This window comes from Takifugu flavidus, chromosome 1 (genome assembly GCF_003711565.1).
Source record: "Takifugu flavidus isolate HTHZ2018 chromosome 1, ASM371156v2, whole genome shotgun sequence".
In the NCBI taxonomy this organism is placed as follows: Eukaryota; Metazoa; Chordata; class Actinopteri; order Tetraodontiformes; family Tetraodontidae; genus Takifugu; species Takifugu flavidus.
The window spans coordinates 3,208,034-3,225,958 of record NC_079520.1 but is presented as its reverse complement, the minus strand read 5'-3'; the positions used below and the strand labels follow the sequence as shown (position 1 = coordinate 3,225,958).

Below are 17,925 nucleotides of genomic sequence, written 5' to 3'. Positions count from 1 at the left end.
TCTTTTTCTTTCCCTCTCGGTTCATCTGTTCTTCCGTCTGTCATGTTATGAAATCTCTCCCTCTCGCGCTCTCAGCAGAAAGCAGGCCCCAAATGTCCGTGCCCTGCTGCGTACGTGTGCATGTGTTACGCTGTCCCTCACACACACACACACACACACACACACACATGCACACACGTGCACACACACAGCAAGAACATTCCACACTGGGAAAGCTAAGTTGGCAATAAAGATGTTTTTAAGCACTGACGTCAACACAAACCCTTTTGTAGCTACGAGGGGAAACAGAAACACACAACTCCCACCAGGTTTACCCTCCAGGTGTAACAAATGCCCCCTCGGTGGTGCCGGGGTGGGAACGATGCTCTGGGGCGAGTCACTCAGCCACATCCAGCATTATGTGTGCCACACGACTAAAGCGACGCATCAGGAGCCACATTTTCCAGCCCATTTTTCCGGGTTTTCATGTCAGGACAGCTCACTTTCATTGATATTCACACTTGTTGGTGTCAACAAAGACAGTTTTCGGGACGTTTGTGTTGACGTTTTATGCCACACCTTTAAAAAAGATTGTATAATCATGTCACGTCGCTCAGAAAACTGCAGCCTAGCATTTATTTAGGAACACTATCTGTTGTAATGCTAATGAATGGATGCAGAAGAACCACAAGCGGCCTCATCCACCGTCTGCGGTTCCTTCAAAGACGGTTACACAACGTTCCTCTGTGGGCAGATAGAAGGGCAGACGGTGGAGATTCAGTATTAAAATCTCTATCATTTGCATAGAACAACAGCTTGTGTTTCGGGGAGACGAGCACGAGCAGCAGAATATCTCCAGTCTTAGGCAGAGGAGAGACAGCGAGGGAGACGGTGTCCATTAATGTTGACAGAATACAGCTTCTTTTCCATCCCAGGTCTCACAGGAAGCTGTCAGTCTCGTCTCCGCAGATGCACCAACAACAATGTCCTTGTTAAGACATTGCAGAGTGCAGTTTATTCTGCAGAACCGTCCCCTAATCAGGATTAGAGAGGGGAGATTAGAACGCCGAAGGACGCGTCGAAAAACTGGGGATAGAAATATGGACTTCCGGATGTACATTTTTATCTTGGGCTCGACAGGATGTGGATGTTGCTTTGTCTTTTGTGCAGTCAGGTATTAAACCCTGAGTCTTGCACCACCACCACATGATACGGGCACTTTCCCCGAGCGCATTCCCAAACAAAACCAGAGTAAATAAACTGCCACCACAGGTGGGCCCCACAGATAAAGCCCCTCGTCTGCATGAATGTTAGATCAATAAAACTACAGGATATGGGATGCGACGGGCCTCTGAGGCCGCGTTGCTTCGATAACAACCGGGTTTGTCCACGTTAGCCAACACAGACTCAATAAAGTGAAGGTAGACACCACAAGACAGGAGCAGTATTTACAGCAGGGACGAGAGCAGGAATTTACAGGCCTGTAGTTTGCTGCTGCGGTTGAAATCAGGGAGTCAAGCAAACGCATGCAAATGACCTAAAATAAAGGTTAGCAAAGTTTAAAGCAAAGCTCATGAAGCTAAAAGCTGCTCCTAGCCTGATGTTTAAATATTTCATCAATAGTGGCTGATCTGTAGTGGACTGAAGATAACCTCACCTCTGTTGTTGGATGTTATGGGATGTTAGTGGCTGACTTAAAGGAGGCAGATCTTTGTTTCTGATGCACTGCGGCATCACAGGTTAAATGACGCTACGCCTGTAGCTGTGAAGTGGTGGCATTCAGCAAATTAGCCTCCTTTCTGGCTTCACTGGATTTGCATTACAGACGGGACGCCAGCAGCTACTCCACACCGCTCTGGTGGACGTTTCACGTTTCATTTCTTGCTCTTGTGATCTCAAGAAAGCAGAGCAGTTGTATTAAGATTAAATAGAGAACGCAGCAACGGCGGCGCCTCCGTGAGCTCCCACAGGGAAGGGAAAGGACAGACAGCAGGAACATGTTGCCTCTACTTTCATCTCTGTCTTTGTAACACACACACACACAAACTCACACACACGCTGAATTGCAGCATGTGCTTTCACCATCAGAGGTGCTCACCACATGCACATATTAGCCCATGTTTGTACAGTAGTGATTACAGTAGCATATGGCTGTTAAACACAGATGACTGAATAACCTGTGGCCATTAAAAACAATCACACACTCCACAGGCTTTATGGACTTCGGTCATCATCATCATCATCATCATCATCGCTGCCGAGGATTCTTGACAGTGCCGTGCGCCTCCTCTGGGTACGGAGCACAGTTTTGTGATCAAATCCGCTTCTCCGGGGACGGTTTACTGCAGCTGGGGTCAAAGATGAACCCGCAATTACAAAACAGCAGTTTTTCTGGGTCTAAGGTTAAGGGGGGGGGGGGGAGGAGGGGGCGGGGGGAAGCAGCGGTTGGAGTTTGCATATGTCTGAAGGAAATGAATGTAAATCTATAGCATTTTGCCCAAAGAGCGCTGTGTTTCCACTGATGAGGACGCCAGCCAGAAACTGAGAGGGGCATCTGCTCTGCATCAGCGCTGATTAGGACGACTCAAGACAGCAACCGACGTCCTCGGTGCATTTAGCCATTATATTTAAGGGGCAGTTAGTTACAGCTGAAGGTACCTGCAGGACGTCGTCCCTGTTTCACGCACACCCTCAGACTCTTTCGGTGTCTGCACAGCCATTGTTGGAATGAAGAATCCTGCTCAAGCTAAATATCACCACTCAAAAGAATGAATGATTTAAATTAAAGCTGTTTTGCCGTGTGGTTACTTATTCATGACAACGCTACCAAAACAATCCATGAGAAACTCCTGAAAAAATAATAAATAATCCAAATTATTCGCCACCTTTCAGACTCCGCAACTGTTGCTATGCAACCGCTGGAAACAGCCGGTTCTGCTTGTCATTCAGGAGCAGCTTGTTAGCATAAAAACCACCGGTTGAATAAGGTACTAACGACCGTGAATGACAGACAGTCTGTGGTCTCATTTACATGTTAGTGAGGATGAAAGTAATAAATTCAAATTACGCCTGCCTCAGTCAACACATGCGCTGGGAAGACTGGAGCCGGGACGGGTCGCGGCCTGGAGGCTAACGGGAAAACTAGCAACAGGACTGTTACTTTGTTAATAAACAATAAAAGGAAACCGGAATATAAAGCAGGCTCCGGTCGACATGGCATTTCAGATGGGGGGGGTTCTGGTAATCGCCGCCGCAGAAAAAATAAAGACTGACAGTCCGAGGAAACGGCGTATTTATATAGCGGCTTCCCGTCATCTCCACCACTTAACCCCTCACATTTGAAGGATGTCGTCACCTCATCACTATGGAGAACCGGTTCTACATCTGAAGTGCAGAATTAGGAGCAATTTTGGGTTCAGTATAGAACAATTTCACGAGTGTGTGTGTGTGTGTGTGGTGTGTGTGTGTGTGTGTGTGTGTAGGGGGGGTGAAGGATCCCATTTCCTTCAGTAACAACTGCATCCAATAATATGGCCGTGAGGAGCATTGATTCCAACACCGTAACGACCACTAAACCTCAAACTCTGCACTATAAATGTGCCGCCACATCCGCCTCTTTTGTCATAGCAAGGTCACCTCGCCAGGAAGTGATGCAACTGTCGGGGGCGGGGCGAGGCACATGTGTGTCGGTGTCCGCGAGGCATTTTATCTGCGTCTATTCTTGCGCGGAACTCCAGGGTCGCAGACGCCCACGTTCACGAGAACGCAGACCCGGTGAGTGCTGGAGGTCAGCTGACATGTCCGGGTTAAAGGTCAACATTCCACCCTTCCGCAGCCGTCAACATAAACACTCCACAACGCGGTCACGACCCGGGACACAGGACGTCTCCGCCTTACAGGAGGAACTGCTGGGCCGAGATTTACCCATGATGCAGTGGGGTGGATTCATTCACGCGCGGAGAGAGGTTAGAGGGAGCAGGTGAGGCCGTCTGCACCATAGCAACAGCCGCCCTGACAACCGTCCTGTGCGGGGCGGGCGCGTCGGCGGGGAGACGGCCTGTATCTGTCAGATTTGATGCTGCTCAGTTTACAGGACCGAAGAATCCAAGGACGGGATCCTGCAAACCACCGGTGGATTAAATTATGGTCCACCCATCAGCCGGCGGCGGTCGCGGCGGCGCTCACCAGCTCCATCAAAGGGACACTTGTCGCCTCTTCGTGTCACCGTGCGTCAGCTGTGCGTCTCATTACCCTGCTCATATCACGCCAGGCCAGACCCGGGGTCCACGGCAACGGCGCCCTTATCGTTTACCGACGACCAACCAGCAACAACAGAGGCTGTGGATCAACGCGGAGCAGAGACGGGATCAGCTGGATCAGCTGGACCACGACCACAGGCCCCTCTCCCACGGTGGGCGTCCCCACTGGAGACAAAAGCATCAAAGGGATCAAAGCTGCTGTACTTCTCACTAATTTCCCTGATTTAAATGTCCAACGGCGCCGCCAGGGAGACGCTTTGATTGTTTCCTTTTTCAGCCGCTTGAGCAGGATAATCTGCTGCGGTCCGGGTTTAGTTCTGCGGAACTCCTAATTCCCTTTCAAAGAACCCGCGGCGTGAACGGCGGGCTAACGCTCCCACGTCACCGAGCCGCCCAGGAAGTTGAGCAGCGAACTAACAGCTGAGCAGAGACGACAACCATCCTTTTTTTTTCCTCCGGGAGATCCGACCTTTTTCCCGCTCTTGTTGGTTTGCTGATCGTTCCCAACGCGGATGTGGTGACGTCAGACGCCGCCATTGATGCCGCCGCTCGTACTGTCAACGTCGCCAAAGGAAAGTTTTAAAGGGGCGTAGCGGCGAGTTAAAACGCCCAGTAATTTTGATGTTAGGGTCGTTAAGCTCATGGTTGCAGGGTTAAAGCCCACATTGGAAGAGGTGCTGTGGATTAGTCTGTAATTACCTGAAGGCCGTAATAAAACCAGATACATCCGGGATGGAATTTGCTTTGAGCCTGGGACATTCACAGGCCCTTCTGTCACATCCCGATGTGCACGTGTACCCGTGCACACCCCTGGTCATTAGCAAAAGCCTGACAACTCTGTTCACGTGCTGATGTAAGGAGGCGAGCACCGACCTCTGTCCCTTCACAGATGTGGACACGCATCTCAGCGGGTTAGGGTTAGCACGTTTGTGTCTGATGTGCTACTAGAGGACCAGCTGAAGAGAGATTAGTTATACAAGATTCTGCATTAAGTTATTACAATTTAGGTTATTACAATTTAGGTTATTACAGTTTAGGTTATTACAGTTTAACTATCGGGAAACTGCTGAATCAGCAAATGCAAACCTGCACAGATGCTATAGATTAGCAGCTCTGATGTCAACCATAAATCCACCTTCGGAGTCTGGAAACATCCCAGTCTGGGTTAAATGATCCAATCTGACGACCGTCAGCACCTCTGACCCGCTAACAACCCGCCTCTCGGTACCACGTTAAGCATCCCTCATATCACAAACTTGTGAATAATTGATTCCTGTCTCATTATTTTGACACCAAACGTCCATGTATTCCCTAATCCAGCAGTGAGAGAGCATGTTTCCTATATGAATCCATCACACACACACATGTGTGTGCATACACACACATGCACAGACACTCTTAGATGGCCTCAGCTCCAGTTTCCTCTGCAGAGGAAAACCACATCCATCACTCCACCAGCAGAAACCACATTCTGCTCGCTCACTGGCCATGCACCACACATTCTCTCTCTCTCTCTCTCTCTCACACACACACACACACACACACACACACACTGAGAGGGAGCTTTGCCAGGCATCGCACCCAGGTCACACACACGGGAAATGACGTGTTCTCCACTGAGGCGCTTGTTCTCCTACATTTACTGATGGAGGAGGAACAGGAGCGTCGGCCTTCCCGTCGTTCCGCTGGCTAACGGAACGTTGCAGAACTCAACAACAATAACAAAGAGCCTTTCCTCCGTGCGAGGTTTCAAGGCTACTAAACAATTCTTCTCACCTACTGAGGAAACCAACTAAGGAAGACCGTGTGTGAGAGTGTGTTTGTGTGTGTGTTTCTCCGTCACGTCCACCGGCACCGAATGAGTCATGCAGCGGGAGCCAATCAGATGAAGGCTTCAGTTTGTGGCGATGACATCATCGGCGCTTCGGTCCAACCACATGGAGCGATGCCATCTGGAGGGTGCTGACTCAGCATAACACACATCCAGAAGAACAGCAGAACCACTTAGCATTGGAGCCCTGGATTAAACTGATCTCGGTAAAAGCAGGACAGAAACGGGGGGGCACTCGACTGGTGTATTGGATTTTCCAGGTGATTTATTCCAAAGTTGCGATTTCTGGACTCACCATAAATCAGATGAGGTCAATGAGGGCAAATTTGCTGCTCACACGTTTGGGTTTTGTTTACGTCCTGCCTGAATTCATACAGTAACTGCTTTGTTTCTTTTGTTTTATGTTTTAATGTGTCGTCTGATGGGTCTTTTATGCTACACGTTTTGGTGATACATTGAAAAATCTTGCTAAAAAGAGAAAGAAAAGAATAGAACTGTCAATGAAAAAATGCTAACATGTGACTTCGATTCTTTGTCTAAACCACAAAAGTTTGGCTTAAACTACCCAAAACATTTGACTTTTCCAGAAAAGTCAAGCAGTTAGCCACCTTGGCTAACACCCCAGCTTGGACCTTCTTAACGTTGCATATCCGAATCCCACACTAAATCTTCGGCTCCAACACTGTTTAACAGATAAATCTGGATTTTCAGACCTAAGAAAGCCACAAAATTCCCAAAGATGAACTCCAGACGAGGCGTGACAGCATGCCTTCTAGGGAGCTAAAATGGAGAGTTTAGCTGCAAATAGCTAATAAACTCGGAGCAGTTGTTGCTGAAAACTGTCAACAGAGTATCATTGAGATTTTCCAAATGACATGAAACACAATATGTAAACACTACGGACAAGTGAAGATGGAATTTATAGGTTTCCTTGGCCCCCTCATGCCAGACATTGCTAGCATACAGAGCCCCCCTTAAAAGCATTAACAAGCATGTAATCAGAGACACACAGTGTTGTGCAGATGTCTTGTTTGGCCCATCAAGAAGAGTCTGACGGACTGTGTGGTCTTCTGGATGCTACAGGAAACCATCCATTTGTTACACGCTATCCCGAAATATCCTCGATACCCACAAGACGATGATCAGGTCAAAGGAAGCTGCAGGAGATGACTTCCTGAAGAAGGAAAGTCGGTGTTCTGGAGACAGAGCGGGAGCAAATGTTAAAACACAGAGCACGTGTTGGAGCTATCGGATTAATCTCCCTCGCTTCCCCCCTCTCCCCCTCTAGATCAGCTTTCAGTCTCCAGACAGCAGCTGTCTGTGGAGAGGAAAAACTTAGAGTGAGCGCTCAGACATGGAATGCATGTGTGCAAGCGTGTGTGTGAGAGTGTGTGTGAGTGTGTGTGAGGGCCTGGTGAGAGTTAGGTACTCAGAGGCGCCACATGCACGGCAACATCAAACACATTTCCACCCCGTGACCCACATATACGATGTTTCCTGAATTATTCCGGTCGGCAAATGTGCAGAATCTGAATCCTAGCAATAAATGTACGAGACGCATATTCAGCTCCGTCCGAAACTCTTAAAATATGTCATTTATCCAGTGTGTCTGTGTACCCAGGAGTAATTCTGCTGTCATCATGCTGCATCTCTCTCATCTCCACTGTGGGCACAGCTAACAATTAGCCACTCAAATGAGAGGCAGAGAGGGAAACAAAAGAAGAAGAAGTGGCAGGAACGTTTGCAGGGAATCTCAACAGCGTCGGGTTAGAGGGTTCACCCTGCTCAAAATGTCCCAAAACGTGGAAGAAAATCAAAGTTTGAAGTTCTCTGATGGATAGCATATAGCATAGCTAAACTGTTCGACACTCCACAGGAGGCAGGGGGGGAAAATGACTTTCTTTTCTGGGATTAAAGATTAAAACAGGATGAATTCCCTTCCGGATCGGAGCTGGAAGCTGGAAGAACCGGACGGAGAACACGGACAGGCAACAAACGTTTCATTTGCCGTGGAACTTCACACCTTAAAGGTCGGATCTCATTCCCGCCGTGCGGACCGTAAGACAAAAACGTGGCTCCGTGGGGGGAACTTCCCAACGCGGAGCGCTTGGAGGACTCTGGGATACCAGAAGAGAGTGGCGGGATTGTAATTACCCATCTCCGACCTGTAAATCCATCCAGTGACAGCCAGACTGAGCGGACAGGAGACAGACGTGGAGCTTCATCCAGCGAAGCCTATTTTTAAACGAGCAACGCTGCAATTACGCGCCCGTCTTCGGGAAAATCCCCGCGCGCGGCTTCATTAGACGCCGTCGTCTCGGAACAGTTTCAAACTTAGGATCCGATTTTTTATCTCGCCCGCAACCGCAGTCGTGCTCGTTCCTCCTCGCGGCTGCGGGGGGCTGTTTTGGTTCTCGTCCCATTGTCGCCCGTGGCCCAAGGGCACTGTGGCCAACAGAACCACTCACCACAGCAGATGGGAGGAATTAACACATTGTGATGCAGGAACTACAAGAAGACGTCGCAGTCATGGGTGCGCGTCCCTCCGGGACGTGTGAAAACATCTGGTGTGACATCAGTGGGCACCAGCTCGGCAACCGGTGCTGGAGGAGCAGTTAGGTCCCCCCAGGATCCTCCTGAAGCTGCGTTCCCAATCGGCAAGGGTCTCGCCCTCCTTCCAGCCCAGCGCGACTCTTCCCATCGGGTCGATGCTCCGGCCGAGGCTCCCTGCGGTGAGCTGGCGAACGCTGCCCGGTAGCATCAGGAAGGAGGTGATTCATAGGCAGAGCTCAGGGTGAAGGCCAGGGCTCCAGCTGTGGTCCACATCAGCTAGTAGCACATCTGTCAAGTGGTCCTAACGCAGTATTGGATGAAATGATGTATATTTCTAGCGGAATATGGGATGTCCTGCTCGTTTAGACAGGAAATGCCTGCTGTGAAGCTCCAACAGGAAACTGTTGCAGGAGCCGGGCGGCTTTGGCAGCGTCCAGCCCAATTTGTCAGCGAGCAGCTCCAACAGACGGAGCTCCTGCCCGTCCAAAACCTGTCCCAGTAAAACAGTTTCATTCTTTAATGAATCCTGGAGGAACATCAGGAGGGGAGCAAAGAGACGGAACGCTCAGATGGCGGCCGTGAAGCCCAGAAGATCAGATGATAATTGCACTCTGGGCAGCGCAATATTCAGGATTAATGTTTCCACTCTTGTTCTCTCTGTTCTAATAATACTCCCCAGTAATCCAGGTTCTGCTGGCTCCATTACAGCCTGACACAAATGTTCCTCTTTGTCTGCGGGTGCGCGCGCACGTGCGCGTGCGCCGTCAAGAAAGAACTTTAATTAACGTTCACTCTAAAGACATACGGATCACGTGAATGCACAGAGAACGCCGTAAGGGAACGCCGCAAACGTACATAACGTACAAATAAAAGGGGAAAATGAGGAAAATAAGCGGCTGGGAATCGATCCCAGCTGCTTCATTCACCCTCTTTCCATGGAAACGTCGAGGGGACCTTTAAAGATGAATGAAAATCAAGACGAGTACAACCGAACGTGCAACTACGACATGACCCGGCTGTGAGGGCGCACAGCCTCCACTCCATCGATGTCACACACACACACACACACACACACACACACACACACACACACTGACCGGGTCCAGACCCCAGCACGCCAAGCCCAATCTGGAAACACGCTCTTGCTCGTCCTCCCTTCAGAGACGGGAGAGGACATCAGGCCGAGCCGTCTCCTGACCTTCAACCATCAAAGGCTGAACTTTCCAACTTGAGGAACCAGATGGGACCGGAACACAACCCCGCGTCCAATTACGCCTTCGTGCACGCAGCAAAGAAACGGCAAATAAAAGTTTGTGGACTCGGCAGAGCCGGAACGCGTCGTGACTCAAATGTCACGTCTGCGAGAGCGTCGCCCACGTTCGGGGGAGAATGACAGGAGCTGCAGTCTGAGGGACGTGACAGCGGAGGAGAGCGACAAAACCTCCTCTTTTTAAGAATCTTTTCTTCTTCAAAGCGTTTTCTTTGATGTCCTCCTCCTCCTTTTATCGCCGTTGCTAAGTCGCAGCTAAGAGGCAAACAATGAGATGTTGCTGGTCCAAAGACAGGGCGAAGCCTCTGGAAGGTCAGCTGGCACCATTAATCACGCCACGTCCCCCCAGTTGGGAGTGAATCTCCCTCAGCGCGCTGGGCCGGCAGCTCAGCCCCTCCTGTCACTCACACCGACCCCCCCGAGAACACCGGCAGATATTCTGACTTCTCTTCTTCCCAAACTGCTGAGTACGACACACCCACGCCGTTTCCATGGCAACGATTCTAACAGAAGAGGAACCAGCAGGAACCACGAGAGGAACCTGACTCCATTTAGTTGGACCCACAATGGCCATCATCCATCCCTCCATCATCCATCATCCATCCATCATCCATCTATCCATCATCCATCCATCCATCCATCCATCATCCATCCATCCATCCATCATCCATCCATCATCCATCATCCATCATCCATCCATCATCCATCCATCATCCATCATCCATCATCATCCATCCATCATCATCCATCCATCATCCATCATCCATCATCCATCCATCATCCATCCATCCATCCATCCATCCATCATCCATCCATCATCCATCCATCCATCCATCCATCCATCCATCCATCCATCATCATCCATCCATCCATCCATCATCCACCCATCCATCCATCATCCATCCAGCCATCATCCATCCATCCATCATCCATCCGTCCATCCATCCATCCATCATCCATCCATCCATCCATCATCCATCATCCATCCATCCATCATCCATCCATCCATCATCCATCCATCATCCATCCATCCATCCATCATCCATCCATCCATCATCCATCCATCCATCATCCATCCATCATCCATCCATCCATTATCCATCCATTCATCCATCCATCCATTATCCATCCATCAATCATCCATCCATCCATCCATCCATCATCCATCCATCCATTATCCATCCAACCATCATCCATCCATCCATCCATCCATTCATCATCCATCAATCATCCATCCATCCATTCATCATCCATCAATCATCCATCCATCCATCCATTCATCCATCCATCCATCCATCATCCATCCATCCATCCATCCATCCATCCATTCATCCATCCATCATCCATCCATCATCCATCCATTGATCATCCATCCATCCATCATCCATCCATCCATCCATCCATCCATCCATCCATCCATCCATCATCCATCCATCCAAATGATCTGATAGAGTCCATGAAGAAGACTCAACAACGAGGTGCTCAGGTTCGACTGACTCTCTTTTCCTTATCTGCTCTCTGACAGCTCAGGCAGCCACAGGGGAGCCATCTCTGCTGCCACACACACACACACACACAGACACACACCACACACACACCACACACACACACACACCACACACACACACACCACACACACACACCACACACACACACACAACACACACACACACACACACACACACACGGCAGGCAGTGAGTAATTACTCCGGGTCAAGAATACTGCTGATCTCTGAGGAAGCCCTATTAAGTGTGTGTATTTGCGTGTGTTGTGTGTTGACAGCGGCGCTCAGGCTGCTCCTCGCCACGGTAACGTGTAGAAATCTATTCTGATTGGACAGCTGCCCACAACGGAGCCTCTCACGGGACTTGAGGTAAAATACGAGGGTTCTTGTTCTCCAGCTCTCTTGTCAGGTTCAACTTGAAACAGGGCGACTGTCGACGTGCACTGGAACGTGCACTGATCTGAGGAGGCTTCATCGGCTTTGACACGGTTCAAAACTGCTGGAAATCCCCATTTTTTTCCCACTTTTAGCAACAAAAACAGCACAAATAAACCGTCACCCGTGGACCCTCTGATGGAATGAGAATAATAAGAACATGAGCTTAACTCAGCCAGCATTTGAATGTTTTCAAGGTGTTTGGAGACATGGCCTAGAAAGTATTTAGATCCACATAAACACACTGACGGGATGTTTTATCCCCAAAACTAGACGCATCATTCTCATCACCCTCTTTTTTTAGTTGGTCTTTGGCTGCAGAGGACAAAACGAAGCTCTTTCTTGCAGCAGTTTGATTCGAGCTGCGCGACTCAAAGTGGGTGCGTGGACGCCGACGTGGGTGAAAACACATCTGAGAAGCTCGTTTCTGTAAATCCGAGCGCGTCACATGTGAACAAGGAAAAATAAATCACAGCGCAATTCAATTTTATTCCTCTTTAGCTTCACAGTCCAACTGTGGCTTTTAGCAGCTCAGTGCTGCTCTGTCAATCAGGATAAAAGCTTTCTGCCTACACACACACACACACACACACACACACACACACACACACACACACACCTGCCCATAGCAGTTAATAACATCAAGGGCTATTAGCTAGCACTGCTAAACAGCTTGTAACACACACGCACACATCCACGCGTGTCTGTAAAATGTCTTTGTGATAGATTATAGTCAAAACGGATGCTCATTACCATAACACACACACACACACACACGTACAGAGGGACACGCGCGTGCGCCATATGGCTGCAGCTGTCCGAAGACCAGAGAGCTTTTAAGGAGGGAGGAGACAAAAGGAAGAGGTGGAGGAGGAGGAAATCCTTTCTTCGCATTTATTTATTTGACACTGCCCCTCTCTCTCTGTCACTCTAAGTCTCTCTCCCGCTCGTCCCCTGGTGAGTAATAAGGTTTAATCCACTTAATCTGCCGCTCTCTACCTCTCTGTTCTGGATCGGCTCCGTTAACGTCCAACACACACACACACACACACACACACACACAACACACACACACACCTGCCCATAGCAGTTAATAACATCAAGGGCTATTAGCTAGCACTGCTAAACAGCTTGTAACACACACGCACACATCCACGCGTGTCTGTAAAATGTCTTTGTGATAGATTATAGTCAAAACGGATGCTCATTACCATAACACACACACACACACACACGTACAGAGGGACACGCGCGTGCGCCATATGGCTGCAGCTGTCCGAAGACCAGAGAGCTTTTAAGGAGGGAGGAGACAAAAGGAAGAGGTGGAGGAGGAGGAAATCCTTTCTTCGCATTTATTTATTTGACACTGCCCCTCTCTCTCTGTCACTCTAAGTCTCTCTCCCGCTCGTCCCCTGGTGAGTAATAAGGTTTAATCCACTTAATCTGCCGCTCTCTACCTCTCTGTTCTGGATCGGCTCCGTTAACGTCCAACACACACACACACACACACACACACACACACACACACACACACACACACACACTTAATTCTTCACACCCATCTGCTGGGTGGGAAACAAAGGATGGAGAAGGAGGGAATCCCGCTCCTCAACTGCAGCATAAACACCTTCTTTAATAATAAATGCTCGGCTCCTCCCTCCCGGTTTCATCGCCGTGACTCAGGACCGGGCTCACATTTAAAGGAACACCGCGCACGTTAGAAATATCGACGTTCTTCGAGGCTGGTGGCAGCCAACGGTGGATCTGATGAACAAGGTTTGATGACCGTTTGCTGCTCAGATTTAGCTGAGATGACAGCTGTCCTTCCTCTCCGGGCTCAGCTCAGGGGAGCTTCTTCCAGCCATCTGTCATTCCTTCCTTGACCTCCGTCCTCATCCACAACTGTCCTCCACTGAATCTCATAACTCCTCCCGACGCTCCGCCGTTGCTGAGCGAGGGTTTCACCCGCCGTTTGACGTACAGTATCATGGTCACGATGGCCATAAAGCTCCTCTAGATGAAGGTAAATATAATTCTATCAAATAAAAAAGGCTCCCCTTCACAGCGGGGTCTTGAAGGGGGCGTGGCCTCGCCGCCCCTGGTCAGATAATACCGCCATTGCTTCCAAATCTGGAATTCCATCCCAGCGTGTTTTACAGTTGTAGATGAATGTATATGTTAACTCGGGGCCGCAGACGAGGCCGTGCACCTCAGACGGAGGTAGTCTTGACATTCTGTTGACATTTGTTGGAAACACCTAAATCGCTCCCTTTAACGAGGCCTGTGCACGACACCGTGCACCGCTCTTTGTCAGCTGCTGGGCGGAAACGGCCTCAGAATAGATCCGTCCCGGCGCTGGCGTGAGCGCTCCCGCCCGGCCCACGGGGAGCTGCTGTCACCGCCACTTGACCATTTCACAGGATCCCTGTCCCCCCTCGCTCGTCCCCGCCTCCTCTCTCTCCTCCCACAATGCTAATGGCTTCAGTCCCCACGCGGAGAGTCTGAAGACACGTCCGACGACGGGAGGCCATCGAGGCTTCGCCATGTTTCAGCTTCGCCACGCGCACGCCGAGGCGCACGTTTCTCGCGCGGGCTCGATCTGTCCTCCACGCTGTGTGATGTCACCGTCATTTACTGGAAAGCGATAGTGTTTCCAAACATCCCGTCCACTGTAACTCACCGGCCCGCCTGGCTCTGGGCGCTCCTTTGTGTTTTCCATATGAAGCAGAACCCCCCATCTCCCCCCCCCCCCCATCTCGACCGGTCCAACGGTTACAGAGCAGAACTGACGCACGCCGCGTGATAGATGTGCCGCTCAACGGCCTCCGTCATTGCGAACAGCGGCTGAACCCAAGGAGGACGCAGGCGAACCGGTGCCAAATAATCAAGGACAGATATAAGCAGGACCTGGAATGATGGACCTGGAATGATGGACCTGGAATGATGAGGCACTCTTAGAGAGCGCATCGATAATCAAACTGTCCGGAAGAGTTAAATAAACTCACCCAACGCACATATTTCACGCGCCTCCGTTAAGCCTCAGTGGCTCTGAATTAGAATTCTGGAGCAGGTTTTCTGGATGGACACCAACATTTAATGGGTTCCTTCTTGGCTCCTCAACCTCTGAAACCATTTTGGGGAACATCTTTCAAAACCTGCCGCAAAGCACTCAAAAAGAAGAAGACTAAACGGGACCTATTGTTCTCGTTTTGCCCTGTATTATATCGCCTTCCACTCTATTTGCTTTGCAGGTTTTGTGGCGTTTGGGTTCAAAACTGTGGCCCAGATTCCAGATTGGGCACATTTACATCACGTGTTCAGATGGTGAGACTCCCATTATGAGATCGGCCTCTTCCTCTTGTTTGGGAGCTGTTTTCGGATCTTCCTTGTATCCCGACAACGACGGCGAGCGGTGACGCAGCTTCTTCGCTCTGTCCCCCGTCCGGCTTCCTGTTTGCACGATATTACAGCTGATATCAAAGCGGCCCGACGGCAACGTTCTGGAACTAATATCAGCTTCCCTGAACCAAAATACAAATAAAATACAGATTTTCTAATAAGAGTTAGCGACGGTCCTCACAAAGGTGTGAATCTCTACAGGACCCTAGATGTGTTGACTGGGATTAGCTCCGTATCCCAGGAGTTATTTTATCCACCCCCCCAACCCACCGGTGAGCCTGGTGCCCCCCAGAGATGCAGGGAATAAATGTCCTGAGAGAAATATTAAAGAACAACCCCTACAATGATCTACGCCCAAACCTGAGATAAGAGGCAACTTTTGCCGTCTCCTTCTGATACATTCAGGATTAGGTTGGGAATTTACGATGGGAGTTGGAAAATAGGCGAAGGTATGCTGGCGTCATCCTCCTGCAGACGCTTGTTTCTCCGCACGGCGAGCGCGCTCCTTCAGCGCGTGAGAGATGATCCGATTATTAAGAAGTTTGTGGTGTGAGCAGCCGCAGAGCTGTTTGGATGGAAGCTGGAGATACTCCGAGTGGGAGTCGAACACCCTCGGAAAGGACCTTAATGTTCGAGTTAGCCAGGTCAAAGGTCGCCACGAAGTACTGCTGGTGTCAGTGGAACACGTCATGTAGAGCAGCTAAGCCCGTTTCCTGCCGTGGTACCGGCTCGGGTTCAGTCAAGCCGCTGCACACCCAGCGTCCGAGAGCACGAGGGACGCGAACTCATAACAATCCTCAGTCTGAATTCATCAAAAATGCTAAAAATAGAACACACGGACTCTATTAGTCACAGAGAAGGGAGCGCCGACCTCCTGGATTTAGATGGTCAGAAACTTTGACTGTTCTGTTCTGTGTTTGGCTTCAGCGTGAAGGTTGTGGGTTTGAATCCAGGCCCAGTGCGCACACTGTCCCTGAGGCCGTGCGGCGTTCTTCCCACACACACGATGGGCTAACTGGTGACTCCAAATGTCAATATTTGTGCGGCGACGGCCTGAAACGAGGGAGTAACGGGAAGAACTGGCAACCGCCGTCATTTTAAATTTCAGCCTTTGTTTAAATGCGTTCAAATGTCTGAAATTAGCAGCTACCAGCAACCAGGAGGAGCCGGCACGCCGATACGGAACGCTGCTGCTCATCGGAAAACGCCGGGAAACGACAACAAAGATGAGATTTTTGTCTCCTAACACATTCTTTTGCCCTTCGTCTACATCTCTGGGTCATTGTGGCCGTTCACGGCTGTGTCGCATCTCCTCCGTGACCCAAAGAGGACAGATCTGGCCCAGCATTCCCAAATCCTGGGGTGGGATTTCATCCTTCTGACTGAAACGTCTCCAAACTCCACCTCTGAGTGGGTAAGATTGTATCTAGAATTTACTAAACAGATTCACACGTCATGATTAACCACCAGGCAGCAGCCCATCTCAGCGTCTCAGTGGCTCCACGCCTGTGTGTGTGTGTGTGTGTGTGTGTGTGTGTGTGTGTGGTGTGTGTGTGTGTGTGTGGGGGGGGGGATGTAAGGGACGTGAGGACATTTCATCTGGTAAGACGTGGTTTTAGGGTTCAGGGTTGGAAAAGGGTTTAGGCTAAAGCCAAGTTTAGGGTTCGAGGGCTTGGAGACGTGTCACTAAAAGTCCCCACAAAGATATTAATGTTATTCATCTATTTAATGCGAGAGCCTTTAGACCTATGAAACACACTTTGCTATTTCTATTCACACACACTCAAAAACTGTTTGTTTGATGCCAAGCAGGGGAAAAGACTGTAAATTGCCCTGAGCTATGACCATAAACCCGAATGGTGCGTGTGCTCCGTTCCCCAATGGTTAAGTGGCCGTTAACATTAAACAGCCTGCAAGATCCAAACTCATCTGACAAAGAGAAAGCAGAAAGCTTAGATAGCCCCCCAGCACCTGAGCGACGCCATTTAGCATCTGTGCACGTCATCGGTGCCCATGCGCACGGCTGCAGCGCCCCCTTTAGACACGCCCCCCTTTATTCACGCCCCCCTTTACACACGCCCCCCTTTACACACGCCCCCCTTTATTCACGCCCCCCTTTACACACGCCCCCTTTTAACGCGCCCCCCTTTTAACACGCCGCGTCTTCGGTGCGGAGGTCACTCACAGCAGCTTGTGTCTGCTAATCAAATGAAAGCGGAAGCGTTCCTATCTTCAGCATTCAGCTAGCGCAGCAACAATAGCCGCTATCGACAGACAGCTGGCGTCGGCTGCCTGATAAACGCCCTGATTGCGCGTGTGTAGGTATGACTGTGCGCCACTTCCTGTCCCCGCATGATAATTAAGGACCCTACTTGTACTAATTTCCAGTTTTCCTGCAAGCGTGTGTTTTTGTCGCGCGACCACTGGCAGTTGAATGATTCCATTTTTATCTTTTAAAGCATCCATTAAAGTGTCTTCTTATCCGTAACCTCTACATTTAAATTCAGGGGCACTGCAGTTAAGCACTGGGGGCAACAATCCGCCAGGCGACGTAGGAAAACATGTGTAATTCATGCGGCATTAGCATTAGCGGCCTGGGTTTGCATGCTAATAACAAAGAGGCGCGCTCTGCTGCGAGCGGGGATGATTTAATAATCCAGATGATCGGGTTTCAGCGCACAGCTGATGTCACAC

General features: G+C 49.9%; 1 protein-coding gene across 1 annotated transcript in view; it reads right to left on the bottom strand.

Annotated features, from left to right (window-relative positions):
* Nucleotides 1-17,925, bottom strand: part of LOC130522374 (kalirin-like) — a 72,625-nt gene that overhangs the window by 51,557 nt on the left and 3,143 nt on the right.